General features: G+C 44.7%; 1 pseudogene across 1 annotated transcript; it reads right to left on the bottom strand.

Annotated features, from left to right (window-relative positions):
• Positions 1-422: 422 nt before the first annotated feature.
• Positions 423-14,703, bottom strand: LOC308607687 (proteasome maturation protein-like; annotated as a pseudogene). The gene is made up of 2 exons: positions 14,688-14,703; positions 423-842 (listed from the first exon to the last, which is right to left on the bottom strand). The product of its transcript is annotated as a proteasome maturation protein-like (transcript).
• Positions 14,704-17,225: the final 2,522 nt, after the last annotated feature.

The raw sequence follows: 17,225 nt of genomic DNA, 5'->3' as shown, positions 1-17,225 counted from the left end.
TTATCATTACGAATATAGCTGTTATAAACATTTGTATACAAGTCTTTGTGTGAATACATGTTTTTATTCCTCTTAAGTAAATATCTAAGAGTGGGATTTCTGGTTCATATGGTAAGTGTATGGTTAACTTGATTTAAAAAACAAAAAACAAAAAAAAACTACCAAATTACTTTCCAGAGTGACTGCACCATTTTGCATTCCCACCAGCAATGGATGAAAGCTCCAGTTGCTCTATATTCTTGACAACACTTAGTATTGTCAGTTTTAAAAATTTTTAGCCACTCTAGGGTATGTGTATGTGGGTTTGTTGGGTTTTTTTTTCTAATGTGTCAGTACTTTTAATGTTGTGTACACCAAATTATAGTAAATAGATGACTATAAACAAGAAGCAGTCCCTCTGTTTTCATGAATAGCACACTGCGTTACAGGAAATTGAGTTTATATTCCACCAAGTGAGGTTCTCCCATTAGTTCACTTTGTGATGTGTCATTAAAAATATCTTCAAATCCAATAGGCTTGTCATTATTCCTCAAATATCCAGTGAAAGGTTTGAGCTTGGAAGAAATGGAAGATGCAGAACATGCTGCATTGCTTTGAATTCCATTTGTAATTTTAGTGGAGCAAATAGACCCCAGAGTTTCTCAGTGTAGAAAAATTCATTTTGTCTTGGTTGAGCTGGAAATTTTATTTCTGACAGTTTAAGAGGATGACTGGGGAAAAGTTCATTTTTCACACAAGAAAAAAACCTTTTCAAAGAAGATCATGGCTTTCAAAATGTCCACTTGCTGAAAGTTCAGTAACTGGAATACTGTCCTTCAGCTGAGATCCAAGCCCAAGTCGCCCTGCACACAGCCTCTCAGTACCATTAATGTCAGCCGGCCCTGCTGCTCACTTGCATTTCATGTGGTTTTAATTTGCATTTCCCTAAGGTCTAATAATGCTGAACATCATTTTATTTGCTTATTTTCCATTCATATATCCTCTTTGGTGAAGTGTCTGTTCACATCTTTTGCCCATTAAAAAAAGTAAGCTGTTTTGGGCTTCCCTGGTGGCGCAGTGGTTGAGAGTCCACCTGCCATTGCAGGGGACACGGGTTCGTGCCCCAGTCCAGGAGGATCCCACATGCCGCAGAGCGGCTGGGCCTGTGAGCCATGGCTGCTGAGCCTGCGCATCTGGAGCCTGTGCTCCACAACGGGAGAGGCCACAACAGTGAGAGGCCCGCGTACCGGGGGGGGAAAAAAAAAAAAGTAAGCTGTTTTTATTGAGTTTTAAGAATTCCTTGTACATTCTAGATACAGGTCCTTTACTGGATAAATGTATTTTGGAAATATGGCTTGCCTTTTCATTTTTCTTAATGATATCTTTTGAAGATCAGAATTTTTTATTTTTGATAAAGTTCTATTTATCATTTTGCTTTTGCTTCCTATCTAAGTAGTACTTGCCAAGGGGGTGGCCTTGTGGTTAGGATTCCAGGCTTTCACTGCTGTGTCCCAGGTTTAATCCCTGGTTGGGGAACTGAGATCCTGAAAACCATGCAGCATGGCCAAAAAAAAAGGATCACAAAGATTTTTGTCCTATGCTTTTTTCTAGAAGTGTTATAGTTTTAGCTCTTATAGTTAGGTCTATGATTAATTTTGAATTAATTTGGGGGTATGGTGGGAGGTACAGGTCAAGGTTCATTTTATTTTTGCATATAGGTATCCAGTTATTCCAGCATCATTTGTAGCAAAGGCAATCCCTTTCACACTTTCCAGCCTTTGTTGAAAATCAATTTGCTACGGACTCGGACTCGGGTCCTTGGACTCTTTAATCAGTAGAAATTGAAAAGAGGCCAGATGAGAAATTCAGCCTTCATCAGGAGGGAGCGAAAACAAGTAACATGTGCCCTTGCTCACTCCTGGAGGAGCCGCGTTGGGTAACAATAGGGGTGGGTCCATGGGTTGGGCAGGAGGTGTAGCTCAGGTGGTCCACCAACCCCTTTGTGGTGCTGTATGCAGGGATCATGCGTAGTATCCTGCTTTTCTCCCAGCACCTCAGAAGTGGCAGTTGGTTTGTGGCCTCTTTGTATCGTATTGTTCATAATTTGCCCTAACTGCACATGCATGAACTTATTTTTAGTCCCTTATAGTTTCTTTGTATTCGGTTGCTCCAGGAGAGGAGGAGAGATTTGTCCAGCTGCAAGTGCAAGCACTCCAGTGAAGGGTCCCAGGTCCCATGTCCCAGCCTATCTCAGATTGTTTCTGTGTGTGTGAGCCTATTTATGGACTTTCTATTCTGTGCCATTGATGTCTCTGTATCCTTATACTGAACTATCTTGATTACGGTAGCTCTCAAAATTGGGTAGTTTGAGTCCTCTAATATATTTCTTCTTTTTAAAACATTTTTTGGCTGAATTTTAGAATTATCTCAGCAATTTTCAAGAAAGAAAGCATGCAGGAATTTTGACTGGGATAGTTATACTCTACAGATCCATTTGGGGTGAATCAACAGTAATACTGTGTTATGATTCATCAACTTGGTATATCTCTGTTTATTTAGAACTTCTTTAATTTATCTCAGCAATATTTTGTAATTTTCCATGTTTGGTATATATTTTGTTAAATATATTCTTAAGTGTTTTGAGTTTTCCTCTATTGTGTATGGTATTGCATTGTCTGCCATTGTAAATACTATGTAAATGATATTTTAAAAATTCAACGTCCCACTAATGTCTCACTAAAAAAATTCAATGTCCCACTAATGTCTCACTAATATAAAGAAATTGAGTTTTGTATATTAACCTTGATCCTTTGATTCTGACACCTTGCTAAATTCATTTAGTTGTTATAGTAGTATTTTGGTAGATTGCTTAAGATTTTCTACCTGGACAATCATGTTTTGTGAATAAAGAGTTTTACTTCTTCTTATCCAATCTGTATGCCTTTTCTTTCCCTTGACTTATTGCACTGGCTAAGACTTCCAGTACAATTTTGAATAGAAGAGGTGAGACCGATATCAGATATCTGATATTAGGGGGAAAAAAATCAGATATCTTGATTTTTTTCTCCCCTAATCTTAGGGGAAAAGCACTCAGCCTTTTATATTAAAGTATAATGTTAGTTGTAGGCTTATCTTGACTGTCCTCTGTAAGGTTGAGGAAGTTCCTTTCTGTTCCTAGTTTGCTGAGGTGTTTTTTTCCCCCCTAAATCATTAGTGGATGTTGCATTTTGTCAAATGCTCTTTCTGTGTCTTTTGAGAGAATCCTGTAGTTCTTCATTTGCACTGTTAATTTGGATTATATTGATTAATTTTCAAATGTTAAACCAAGCTTGCATTCCTGGGATAAACCCCTTATGGTCATGATGCCTTATTTTGTTATATATTACTGAATTTGATTTGCTAAAATTCTGTTAAGGATTTTGTATCTATGTGCATAAGGGATATTGTTCTGTAGTTTTGTTGTAATGTTCTTAGCTGGTTTTGGTATCAGGAAAAACCAGGCTAGGAGCTGGCCTCATAGAATGAGTTGGGAAGTATTCCCTTCTCTACAGATTTCTGGAAGAGTCTGTGCACAATTTTTAGTATTTCTTTCTTAACTGTTTGGTAGAATTCATCTGTGAAGTCATTTGTGCCTTGAGTTTTTTGTTTTTATTTTTCTTTGGAAAGGTTAACTATTCTTTTTGAGTGAACTTTGATAGCATGTGTCTTTCAAGGAATTTATACAATTTATACAAGTTTATTGGCATGAAGTATTTCATAATATTCCCTTATTATCCTTTTGATGTCTGTAGGATCTGTAGAAATGTCCTCTTTTCATTCCTGATAATTTGTGTCTTCCCTCCTTTTCCTTTTTCCTGATCAATCTGCCTATATTCCCCCACCTCCACCCCATTTTATAGATAATTTCAAAGAATCAGCTTTTGACTTCATTTCTGGCATAACTGACTTTATTGTTGTTCTGTTTTATACTTAATTAAATTCTGCTTGTTATATTATTTCCTTCTGCTTATTTCACACTTTACTTGTTCTCATTTATCATCCTTTTGTGACTTCTTTGGATCAATCAAATATTACTTATGATTCCATTTTATCCCCTTTGTTAGTTTATTGGCTATAGCTTATTGTTGTTACTGGTTGGTTTCAGGTTTATAGGTTACGGTGATGTTATACCATCTCATGTATAGCATAAGAACCTTACAGTAGTAGACCCAAAGCCGTGAACTGGAGCAATTTTAGAGTTCACCTAATTTTTCCCCATCTTTGAGATCACTGTCCTTTGTTGCCTGAAATCAAGTGTCTTGAAAACTGTTATTTCATATATTTTGTCTGTTCTTAGATTGTTTCAGTAAGAGGGTAAATCCAATCCTCATTATTCCATCTTGGTTAGAAGTCGAATCTTTTCAGCAACTTTTAAGATTTTTTTTTTTTATCATTGGTATTAGCAATCTGATTGCGATGTGCCTTGGTGTGGTTTTCTTTGTTTCTTTGCTTGGGTTTCATTGAGATTCTTGGATCTATGGGTTTATAGTCATCATCTAATTTGGAAAATTTTAAGCCACGATTTATTCAAATATTTGTTCTGGGGACTTCCCTGGCGGTCCAGTGGCTAAGACTCCATACTCCCAATGCAGGGGGCCTGGGTTCAATCCCTGGTCAGGGAACTAGATCCCACATGCCGCAACTAAGAATTCACAAACCACAACTAAAGATCCCACCTGCCATAACTAAAAGATCCCGCATGCCACAACTAAGACCTGGCGCAGCCAAATAAATAAATAAACAAACAAATACTTGTTCTGTTCCCCCATTTTCTCCTCTTCTTCTGGGATTCCAATTTGTAATTGGAATATGTTAGATTGCTTTATATTGTCCTACAGCCCGCCACGACTCTGCTTACTTCTTTTTTAGTGTCTTTTCTCGTAGTGCTTTATCTTGGATAGTTTATATTGCAATTTCTTCAAGGAAATTGATCTTCTCTTCTGTAATATCTCATCTGCTCTTAAGCCCATCCAGTGTATATTTCATTTTGGATATTGTGTATTTAAGCTTTAGAAGTTCCATTTTGGTCTCTTTTATATATCTTTTATTTCTGTCCCTATCATGGCCAGATTTTCCTTGATTATATTTTAAGATTTAAAATAGCTGTTTTAGCAGAAACTAACACACATTGTAAAGCAATTAGACTCTAATAAAGCTGTTTAAAAAAATAAAAATAAATGAAATAAAATAGCTGTTTTAAAGTCTTTATCTACTAATTCCATAATCTCTGTCATTTCGGGTCTGTTTCTTATTATTTGTTTTTCTCCTAGGTATGGGTCAGATTTTTCTGTTTCATTACATATGTCTTGTAATTTTCTAATGGGTGCTGAATGTTGTGAATTTTATCTTGTTGAATCTTATGTGCTGTGTTATATTGTATTCCTTTAAAGAGTGTTGGATGTTGTTCTGGCATACGGTTAACTCACTTGTCACTCAGTTTGTCCTTTCAGGCTTCTTTTTATACTTTGTTATGGCAGGAAGCCTTTATTTTGGGACTAATTAGCCCTACTACTAATGTATGATCCTTATTCCCCTCCCCACCAGCTTTACTGAGGTATAGTTGACAAATTAAATTGTAATATATTTCAAGTGTACAACATTATTTGATATACATAGACATTGTGACAGGATTCCCACAGTCAAGTTAATTAACACATCCATCACCGCACATAGTTGCCTTTGTTGGGTGTGTGGGGGAAGCTTAAGATCTGCTGAGAGAGTAACTATACAACAGTGTGTTATCAGCTGTAGTCACCATGCTGTGCATTAGATCCTCAGAACTCATCCATCTTACAACTGAAAGTTTGTACCCTTTTACCAACCTCTCCCCATTCCCCCCTCTCTCCAGCCCCTGGCAACCACCACTGTATTCTGTTTCTATGAGTTTGACTTTTTTTTTTTTAATGTGTAAGTGATATCATGCAGTACTTGTCTCTCTCTGTCTGGCTTATTTCATTTAGCTTAATGCCCTCTGGGTTCATCCATGAATCTGAAATGGCAAGATTTCCTTCCTTTCTTTTTTTTAAATAGATCTTTATTGGAGTATAATTGCTTCACAATACTGTGTTAGTTTCTGTTGCACAACAAAGCGAATCAGCCATATGCGTACACATGTCCCCATATCTTCTCCTTCTTGAGCCTCCCTCCCACCCTCCCTATCCCACCCCTCTAGGTACTGAATAATATTCCATTGTGTGCGTGTGTGTGCGCACACATGTGTGTGTGTGTGAAATTTTCTTTATCCATTCACCTGTCAGCAGACACCTAGGTTCTTTCTATATCTTTGCTCTCGTGAATAATGCTGCAGTGAACATGGGAGTACAGTTATCTCTTAGAGGCAGTGATTTCATTTCCTTTGGATGTGAATCTCCCAGAAGTGAGATTGCTGGATCATATAGTAGTTCTATTTTTAATTTTTTGAGGAACCCCTGTACTGTTTTCCATAGTGACTGTACCAGTTTACATTCCCACCAACAGAGTGCTAGAATTCACTTTTCTCAACATCCTCATCAACATTGGTTATCTCATGTCTTTTTTTTTTTTTTTTTTTTTTAATGGCTGCATTGGGTCTTTGTTGCTGTGCCTGGGCTTTTCTCTAGTTGTGGCAAGCAGGGGCTACTCTTTGTTGCAGTGCGCGAGCTTCTCATTGCGGTGGCTTCTCTTGTTATGGAGCATGGGCTTTAGGCGCGCGGGCTTCAGTAGTTGTGGCTCTTGGGCTCTAGAGCGCAGGCTCAGTAGTTGTGGCGCACGGACTTAGTTGCTCCGTGGCATGTGGGAACTTCCTGGACCAGGGCTCAAACCCGTGTCCCCTGCATTGGCAGGCGGATTCTTAACCACTGCACCACCAGGGAAGTCCCTCATGTCCTTTTGATAATAGACATCCTAACAGATGTGAAATGATATCTTATTGTGGTTTCGACTTGCATTTCTCTGATAATTAGTGATGTCAAGCATCTTTTCATATCGGCCATTTGTATATCTTCTTTGGAAAAATATCTATTCAGGTCCTTTGCCCATTTTATAATTGTTTTTTGTTGTTGTTGCGTTGTATGCATTCCTTATCCCTTTTGGATATCAACCCCTTATCGGATATGTGGTTTGCAAATATTTTCTCCCATTCCATGGGTTGCCTTTTCATTTTGTTGAAATGCATGACCCATCTGAAGACTCTACCCAATGCTTGGTATATTACGAGGCCTCTCCATTCTGACTGGTGGAAACAGGGACTATTCTTACTCCTGTGTGAGCCCCAGAAATGTTTGGTCTACTCCTCTATGATGGTTCTTTCCCTTGCCTTGGGTAGTTTCCTCTCTCACACAAGCACATGAGTTCTTAGCCCTATCCTCTGGGGACCCCAGTCCCCTAGCCTTAACCCAGGTGGAGGTCTGGGGCCCTGGGGGAAATGGCAGGGACCGGAGGGGAAATGGGGGGGGTGGGACAGACACTAGGAAGCCCTGTGGAGGGTTGGAGAGACTGGGAGCATGGGTGAGGTTGAGGGACTGGGGGTCTGGGAAGGGATGGGGGAGCTGGGAGGAGTTTGGAGGAATTGCGTGGTCATAGGACAGATGGGAAGGGAGTTAACCAGGGCTGGCCATCTTGATAAATCACAGCCCTTCCAAAAACAGACCCCTCTGGTCCCCGCTCCGTGACCACCTGCTGCCGCAGGCCCCATGCTCTGGCTGGGTCTCTGTGGTGGCAGCTGCTAGGACTCTCCGCTGGCTGGACCTGGAGCTCCCTGGCTGCCAGGATGGGCCCTGCCCCCACCCTGTGGTCAGCATGCTCTCATCCTGCTTGGGGTAGGAAATGAAAGGGAGCCTGGGGGACCCTGCCTTTCCTCCTTACTGGGTCTGGGGGTGGCTGGAGTTGGCATTAAAACTGTGTTTGTGTTTTACTCATATCTGGCCAACCAAGGGTCTCAGTGTAAGGGCCCTTCTGGCAAGTGGGAAATAATGGAAAATAAATAAAGATGCTCTGGTCCCACATGAGGAACTAGAAAATGAGTCTCTAAGCAGACGGACCAAACGGGGAATGGGGGGACCTGGAGGGACTCTGGGAAACGAGAGGAAGTTGGTGGGGTTCAGGGCTGAGGGTATAAAAAGACTGAGTGTCTGGGAGGATTAGGCAGGGACTAGGGGAGCTATGAAATAGAGCTGGGGATGATTTGGGGATTTGAGTTGCTAGGGAACGGGGAATGGAAGGAACTAAGGAGGTGAGAGGAGCTGAGATTCCAAAAGGGGTAATAGGGGGCGCGGGAGGGAAGAGGTGAATTGGGAGAGCCTGGGAGAGGCCAGGAAGGCTGGGGGGTCACTGGAAGGACGGTAGGGCCTGGAAGAACCGTCAGTGACGTTCAGGGGCTGGGAGGCGCTAGAGGCTCTGGGAAGAAGAGAGAGGTGACATGAAGACGTGGGAGGGATGGCCGCGGGGCCCGGGGAGAAAGTGGGAGCTACAGGGCAACACAGGCGGGGCTGAGAGACTCTCCTTCACCCAGAGGTTAAAACTGCCCGCTGTGATTAATAGATTTCTCAACTTCTCCTTGTAGAACTACCAGTTTTGGCATTCCCCACTTCAGGGCTGAGTTAGGTACACTCCTAACTGCGAGCCCCACCGTCCTGCTGGCCCTGTTGAAATCCACCTTCCACATGGCAGTAAAGGAGACCAGGTCCTCCCCTTACTTGACACCTTCCAGAGCTCCCATGCCTGCACCACTGCCCTCAAGGCCACCCCTCATGTGGACCCACCCCCTCACCGCTGCGTCACTCTCTGTCCTCAAGCCTCTGCCCATCTTTCTGCTGCCCACCAGCCTCACCGTCCTCAAAGCATTTTAACGCTCCAAACTGGATCCAGGCTCGGGCTTCTTTGCTCCTGCTGCTGCTTCTGCCTGGAATGTTCTTTCCTCTACAGGTCTTAGCTACCATCTTACTTTTCAGGTCTCAACACAAATTTCACCTTCTTTGGACAGGCCTTTTCAGACCCTCCTGGATAAAACAGTCGCTCATGGACCACAGGGTTCATCTTCCTCATGGCACTGACCAGCACCTGCTGTCACGTGACTGCACCGTTTGTGTGCATATTGAGTCCCCCCACTAGAATATAAGCCTCTGGAGGGCAGACTGCTGTCTTGTTCGCTGCTGTATTCCCCACGCCTGGAGCCATACCTAGAAGACAGTGAGGTTTCAATAAGTGACCATTGGTTGACTACTGATGGACACATGCGTTCACACTCATGTTCATAGCAGCGTTATTCACAATAGCCATGGGGCAGAAGCAGCCCAAGTGTCCATGGATGGAGAATGGAAAAACAAAATGTGGTACATACATACAATGGAATATTATTTAGCCTTAAAAAGGAAGGAAATTCTGACACACACTGTCAGAATTTGGATGAACCTTGAGGACATTATGCTAAGTGAAATATGCCAGTCACAAAAAGACAAATACTGTATGATTCCACTTTCATAAGGTACTTAGAGCAATCAGATTCTGAGACAGAAAATAGAATGGTGGTTTCCAGAGGCTAGAGGGAGAGGGACATGGGGATTTATTGTTTACTAGGTACAGAGTTTTGGTTTTGCAAGAGGAAAGGGTTTGAAGATGGATGGTGGTGGTGATTGAACAGCAATGTGAATGTCCTTAACGCCACTGAACTGTACACTTAGAAATGGTTAAGGTGGTAAATTTTTTTTTTTTTTTTTTGCGGTACGCGGGCCTCTCACTGTTGTGGCCTCTCCCGTTGCAGAGCACAGGCTCCAGACGCGCAGGCTCAGCGGCCATGGCTCACGGGCCCAGCCGCTCCACGGCATGTGGGATCCTCCCGGTCCAGGGCACGAACCTGTGTCCCCTGCATCGGCAGGCAGACTCTCAACCACTGCACCACCAGGGAAGCCCCCTAAAGTGGTAAATTTTATGTTATGTGTTTTGTACCACAATAAAACGAGAACATGATTGACGCACTCATGACTGCTGAATCCTGTTAGCAGATTGTTCATTTTATTAGTATGAAATATCCACCTTAATCTTAATGCCTTTTGTTCTGAATTCTATGTTGTCTGACCTCACTATTGCCACGACAGCTTTCCTCTTTCTTTTGTTCTTGCCTGAGAAGGATATTTTTGTCCATCCTTCCTATGTCAGTATTTCCATATTATAGTTGCTTTTTAGGTATGTCTCTTGTTAGTAGAATATGATTGGATTTTATCCATTCTGAAAGGCCTCGTTTTCTTAATAGGTAAATTTAAGTCACTTAAATGCATTGTGATGGGTATATTTGGACTTATTTTGACATCTTATTTTGTATCTTCTATTTATCATGTTTTTTTCCTTTTTTTCTAATTTTAGTTTTTATTTCCATTAGTTATACATGCACATAAAGAATGAGGTCATTTCCTTCAATGTTTGTTTAGAAAAAGATGTTTGTTGGGTTACGGGTTTTTTTTTTGGCAGTCACTTTCTTATTTCCTCTGGAGTTGATTTTTAAAATATTTACTCCTACACAGTAGAAATCTTTCATTTCATAAAGCCCACAATATTGCTTTTTTCTTTTGTGGATTGGCTTTTTGTGTTGTGTATTAAAACTCAAAGCTCATGATCTACAGACCAAACCCAAGGTCATGTAGATTTTCTATGTTTCTCTCTATAATTTTGATAGTTTTGCATTTTAAATGTCTGTTAATGAATTTGAGTGAATTTGGTGTAAAAAATAAATATTTACTCCTGGATTTCTAAATGACATGTTTGTGTTACTTCTTCCTGATTATTAAACTATCTTGCAGCTTCATCCTGTCCTCTATATTTTGCTCTGCCATACAATGGAATATCATTCAGCCATGAAAAGGAATGAAGGATCACAATGCATGTTGCCTGGTTGAACCTTGGAAACATGCCAAATGGAAGAAGCCAGTCACATAAGACCACGTGTTATATGATTCCATGTATATGAAATATACAGAATGGGCAAATCCATAGAGGCAGAAAGTAGGTTAATGGTGGAATTGGGGAATGGCTGCTAGTAGGTACAGGATTTCTGCTTGGAGTGATGAAAATGTTTTGGAATTAAATAGCGGTCATGGTTGCACACCTTTGTGGATATATAAAAAACCACTGACTTTACATCTGCAAAATTTACTTAATGGATGTAAACTATCTCAGTAAAAAAGCAATCTGCATCTCTATGATCCTTCTGAAGAAGACAAGAACCTTAGTGTCTTAGCTCAGAGTCCTATTGAAAGCAAAACTTGTGATAAGGAGTCTTGCGTTAGAAGGTTGATCTGGAAATCATGGCAGGAAGCTGGAGAGAGAGACCGGGAGAGTGAGGGATGGAGAAAAAACCACTATGAGTGTGATACTGAGGTGTCTGCTGTGGGCAATGTGGGCTCAGTTCCAGTGGGGACCTTCTGAGGAGCCTTTAGAAAGCCTCTCAAAATTGTCCACATGAAGAGCTAGTGGGAGAAGCATTTATCCATCAGCTCCCATGCCCCCTGCTTGAGGGCCGCCTCTGGAGGCGTTAACTCCAGAAGTCCTGGAGCAAAAACTGAGCCTGTCATCCAGAGCCCCCCAGGAAGAGTTGGTTGCAGCTTTAGCTGAAATCAGAGAGGCAGGGAGGATGTGAGTTAGGACGCCAGCAGCATCTGATACATGGAAATCTTTTTTTTTTAATTGAAGTATTGTTTATTTACAATGTTGTGTTAGTTTCAGGTGCACAGCAAAGTGATTCAGTTGTGTATATATACAAATTTTCAGATTATTGTCCCTTATAGGTTATTACAAAATATTGAGTATGGTTCCCTGTGCTATATAGTAGGTCCTTGTTGGTTGTCTATTTTATGTATAGTAGCATGTATATGTTAATCCCAACCTCCTAATTTATCCCCCCCCCCACCTTTCCCCTTTGGTAACCATAAGTTTGTTTTCTGTGTCTGTGGGTCTATTTCTGTTTTGTAAATAAGTTCATTTGGGATACATGATACTTAGGACTGCTCTCCATACTCTTCCCTTCCAACTCCCATGTTCTTGTGATCTGAAATTTTAGGACCAGGAACTAAACATAATAACATTAATGATAGTTATTTAGATTTAGCTGATTTATTTGCTCACTCTTTCTTATTCCAACCCACTGCTTCTTTCCAAGTTCATTTTTCCTTTTAAGTGATGTCTGAAAATGTACTTAATCTGCCATTACTCTTAAACAATAGTATTGCCGTGTTCACAAATCTAGGTTCAGCTTTGTTGTCCTTTTCTCCTTTGAAAATATTTTATCGTCTTCTGACTTCTAGTACTGTCGATGAAGACTCTGATGTCATATTCTTATTCCTTGTTTTCTGGTACTAGGATTTTTTTGTCTTGACCCTTGATGTTCTGAAGTTTTACTAAAATGTGATACTAGTATAGATTTTCTGTTTTTTGTTCACCGTGCTTAGGATGTGCTAAGATTTTTCCCAGTCTAAGGATTTATGGATTTTTTTCATTTCTGGAAAATCCTCAGCCATGACCTCTTTAGCAATTCTCTCCATCACTCTTTCTATATATCTGTTCTGGATACATCTGTTTCTATTCTCCTCGTGTCTAATTTTTTTCTTTCATATTTTCCATCTCTCGATCTCTTAGTCATATGTTCTTGGAGATTTCCTCAACTCGAAACTTCTAATTCATTATGTCTCTCTCCGGCTCTATTCAGTTAAGATATTCAGCTCACCTTTTCAGTTTTTTATTATCTGTAATTTTAATTTCCCATGTTTGTAATGGATTCTGTCATCTGTCCTACTCTTATTTCACGACCTCCTTTTGTTGTTTGGTGGTTGCTGTTCCTTTGGTTTCTTTGAGGACCTTAAAGATACCTACTTTAAAGGCTTTTCAAATTGCTCTAAAACTTTGTTTTCTCAGCTATCAGTTCTTCCATTTGCCAAGTTTGTTGGCTTCCTCAGTGCTCTGTGATTCTTGGTTGTGAGGTTATCTGGAGGTTCTGCAAAACCCAAGGCCATCTGCTAGTGGCCTCAGCTTGGTCTGTATCTGGCTGGGCTCCAGACCAGGGTTTTCTCAGAAGTGTCCACTGTGGGCCTCCAACCTCATGTGGATGACACATTTCTGGGACAGTCCCTTTAAGCCTAGTGGCTCTGCTGAGGGCCCAACCACAGGCATGTGGCTTTGGTTTTTGCCACAGCCTTGAATGGTGGACAGAGCTGCTCTGGTTTATCATCACAACTGGCACCACAGATCCTGACACCAGCCAGGCTCAGGTCCCAGCCTGGCTTAGCGTTCACACCATGGCCCACACCCTACAAGTTCAGCCCTGCTCTCTTCCCAGCCCCTGGGGACTGCCAGCTTCAGCCCCTTCTCTCCCTGCGGCCTCCTGTCTTCTTTCTTTTACGGAGTGGTCTCCGTTTCTTGTCTACAGACACGTCCCCCTCATTAATTTTTAACAATCTCACGTCTACATGTCTGGAGCAGAAGGAGATGGTTTCAACCGTCTTCAACCAGAAGCAATGCGACTTCTCCACATGTCATACAGCTGCTGTTAATGACATGTGGTTCCACAAGCAGATCTGTAGAAGTGCACACACCCAGAGCTGTATGATTTTCCTGTACTTGAATTAACAACTACTCACATCAAGATTGTTTGGACCTGCTGGTGACCAGGGTCTGGCTCAGCCTGGGGCAACAGGATAAAGGTGAAAGCAACATGTAATTTTTATTGAGAGTCAAGTTTGAAGCATGCATGCATATTTATTAATTTTATTAATTTTATGTAACAGATAGGTAGACAGACAGATAGAGAGGGTGCTTACTATGTGCCAGACATAGGGCGTTTGTTTGTAAGGGCCTTACAGACATGAACTAATTTAATGCTTCTTAACAATCCCAGGACACAGATACTATTATTATAATCCCCATTTTACAGATAAGAAAACTGAGGTCCAGAGATGAGTGAGCCATGACTGAGATGCAGAGTCCTAAGCTCTGAGCCACTCCCCTATGCTGTGTGTGTGTGTAACACCAGCTTGCACATGGGAGTGGGGGCTATGAAGTCAAACTCTGGCTGTGGTGTGACTTTCCACAGCTAGGCGTGGAACGAGGAAGAAGGACAGAGGAGTGGCAGACTCGGATCTGGCCCACTGACACGGGCCTCCCACCCCAGACCAGCTCTGCCCACTTCTTCTCTGTGTGCTCATGTGGCCATGGGGCTGACCTAGGTCTGGCTCAGACACAGCAGCTGAGGGTACCAGGGAGGCCTAGCTGCAGCAAGGGCACTGGGTTCTGTTCTCTCCCATCCTCTCCCAGCCCAGTCCCAGCAGCAGGAAAAATCTGTTCACTGCAGACCAAAGGGCTAACACACCACTCCATAGTTCCACTTCATGTCCAGGGAACAGAGAGATGGAAAAAGACACAGGAGTAAGGACTGAGGGAAGAACAAAAAATACAGAGAAACACAGAAATACGGAGAGTCTAGAAAGAAAGGTGCAAAGACAGCAACAGATGCAGGTGCTGGGAGACAGAGAAACATATACCTGGAGGGTGTCTGAGATGGGAGCTGCTGGGAGATGGGGTGGGGATGAGTCAGAACTGACGTGTGTGGAGGGGTGGCAGTACAGGGAGCCGAGCCCCTGAGGCCCTGAGGGGCTTGGGGTCCTTGGGGATTCTGGAACAGAAGGGCCTAGAGCCAGGGGTTCCCAACCTACCGGTGCGGCCCTTCATCCGAGAGTGGGGCTGGGGCTGGAGTACGTGTGCAGAAGCGTTTCCAGCCTCCTCCCTGGGCTGCTGACCTGGTGTCTGTGGAGCTGGGGACAAATGCCCTGCCTCTCAGTGTCCTCCTCCTCAACAGCACCAGCTGGTCCAACCCCCCACCCCGGGCCAGTGTCAGGTTCCGGGCTGTTCCCTGGGGAAACTTTGATCTGGAAAGAATGAGAGTGACCGAGCTGGCTGTTGCCCAGGGCCGAGCAGTGTCACTGAGACCTGGCCTGGGCTGTCCCTGTCTCCTTCCTGCCCACTGGGACACCAGGCAGTCCCTCCAGGGCTCAGGAGACACAGAAGGGATCTTTCCTGCTTTCCTTCCCGCTGGTTCTCTCCATCTCCATTTGCTGTTCAATCACTAGTTCCTGCGCTTATGCATCCAGTGTCCCTCGCTGTCACTCACTCATTCAACAGGCCTTGGCTGTGGAGCTGCGGGGGGCTGGGCGATGGGGCAGAGGCCTGAGAGAGGTGGGGCCCTGCCCTTTCAGGAGCCCCAAACCGAGATCAGCGCTCAAGAGAGACACAAGCCACACGTTGGAGGAGGGAGCCAGGGCGGGAGAGGAGGGATGTATTCCAGTGGGCAGGGTGCGGCGGGGAGGAGAGACGGGGAGTGCTGCAGGCTTCATCAGGGATGGCTTCCCAGAGGAGGTGGCGTTTAAACTGGGCTCTGAAGGTCTAAAGAAGGAGCGGGGAGGTTGTCAGACAGGATGACAAGTGGAAAGGATGCTTCAGACAGCAGGACCAGTGCAGCCACAATGGCAGATATGTGAGAGTTTGTGCATTTTGCTGGAAGGGACTTGAATGGCACCCTAAGCCATTCACTTGTTGGTGGAGCAGATCCATGGGCCAGAGGGACAGGTTTTTTTTGTTTGTTTTTTGCGGTACGCGGGCCTCTCACTGTTGTGGCCTCTCCCATTGCGGAGCACAGGCTCCGGACGCGCAAGCTCAGCGGCCATGGCTCACGGGCCCAGCCACTCCGCGGCATGTGGGATCTTCCCAGACCGGGGCATGAACCCGTATCCCCTGCATCAGCAGGCGGACTCTCAACCACTGCACCACCAGGGAAGCCCCAGAGGGACAGTTTTGTTAGAGAAAGGAGACTCTGGGGGCTTCCAAAGGAGTCGGCAGCCCGGTGGGCCCTCGTGTTGGCCTCCGCACTCCAGGCCTTCCCAAGGATGGCTTGTGCCCTTGTACACCTCCCTTATCCGCCCCAGCACCAAGGAGGCTCCAGGACACTTCTGAGGAAGCCCAGCTTGTCTGTGGACTGCAAAGGACTCCAGAGGGGCCCTGGCCCAGGTCCTAGCCCAGCCTCCTGCCGTGGCCTGGCCTCCCCAGCCCCCCTACTCACTCTGAGTGACATGGCCTTTTGCTGGGCTGAAAGCGGACCCTGCCCAGCCTGGGGAAGGCCCAGTGAGCTCTAGCCCTGGAGCTCTGGCTCCCCTTCTCCTGGAGGCCATTGAGCCAGGCCCTATAAATAGCCCGGGGAGGGGGAGGGGGAGGGGGAGCGGGCCAGGCAGGGGTGGAGGGGGCGGGCTTTGGGTGGGCAGTCTTGGAGGCGCGGGGAGAAGGGAGAAAAAGCCCAGAGTTCAAGGCCCAGTCCTGTCCCTGACAACGACGGCTCGCCCCTCTGGGTCTCAGGGTCCTCTGGGCCGGAGCAGCCAGGCTGGCAGAGCACAGAGCGCGCACAGGCGGGGACTGCTGTTCTAAGAGGACAGGAGAGACCCCTCCTCCTTCCTGGGTGGCTTTCCAGAGGCACCAGGGGCGGGATATTAGCTGTGAGGGGCCCCAGGCTGGGCCTGTCCTGCCCCAGGGACCACTTCCCCAGTCCCCGGTGGCGCAGGACAAGCTATGGTGAGGTGCCGGCTCTTCCAGCACCTCGTTTTCCCCCGCTTGGCGCTGCAGATCCCAGGGTGGGGGCAGGGAGCTGGGGTGAGTCAGCAGAGACCTTTCCGGGCCCTGAGGGGGAGGCTCCTGGAAATGGAAAATGTGAGCCCACAGCCTTATCTGGGCTGCAAGCAGCTGTCTCCACCCCACACCCTCTGCAGCCCCTGCCTTTGCCCGGAAGAGGCAGGCGCCTCCACCCAGGCTTGTGTGCTGTTTTTTCTTTTCTCTCTGTGTAGCCTGGCTCTCAACAGAGACCCGTGGGAGATGCTCCTCCGCTGGGACCAAGAGGGCCCCGTGTTGGTCCAGGAGGGCGGGAAGCTCCACCCTTTTACCCCCTTCCCCCATCAAGACCACCCTTAGAATCTTAGATGCAAGTCTCTGCAGAGTACCCAGGATCCATACCTTCCAGAGACAGACTTCCAGGTCTGGTTAAAGAAGCCGCCAGAAATGGGGCACGTGACAGGGGTGATCCAACTCACGCGATATACACACAAACATCTGATATACGTGAGCATATGTAGACACTCGAGCTACACATACAGGCATGTGCGCATCCTGTGTTGACACGTACCGCAGGCATGCATACATGTGTGTCTAGAAAC

The sequence above is a fragment of the Mesoplodon bidens genome, assembly GCF_964165515.1.
Source record: "Mesoplodon bidens genome assembly, chromosome: 19".
NCBI lineage: Eukaryota > Metazoa > Chordata > Mammalia > Artiodactyla > Ziphiidae > Mesoplodon > Mesoplodon bidens.
This window is presented reverse-complemented; position numbering and strand designations above follow the sequence as displayed.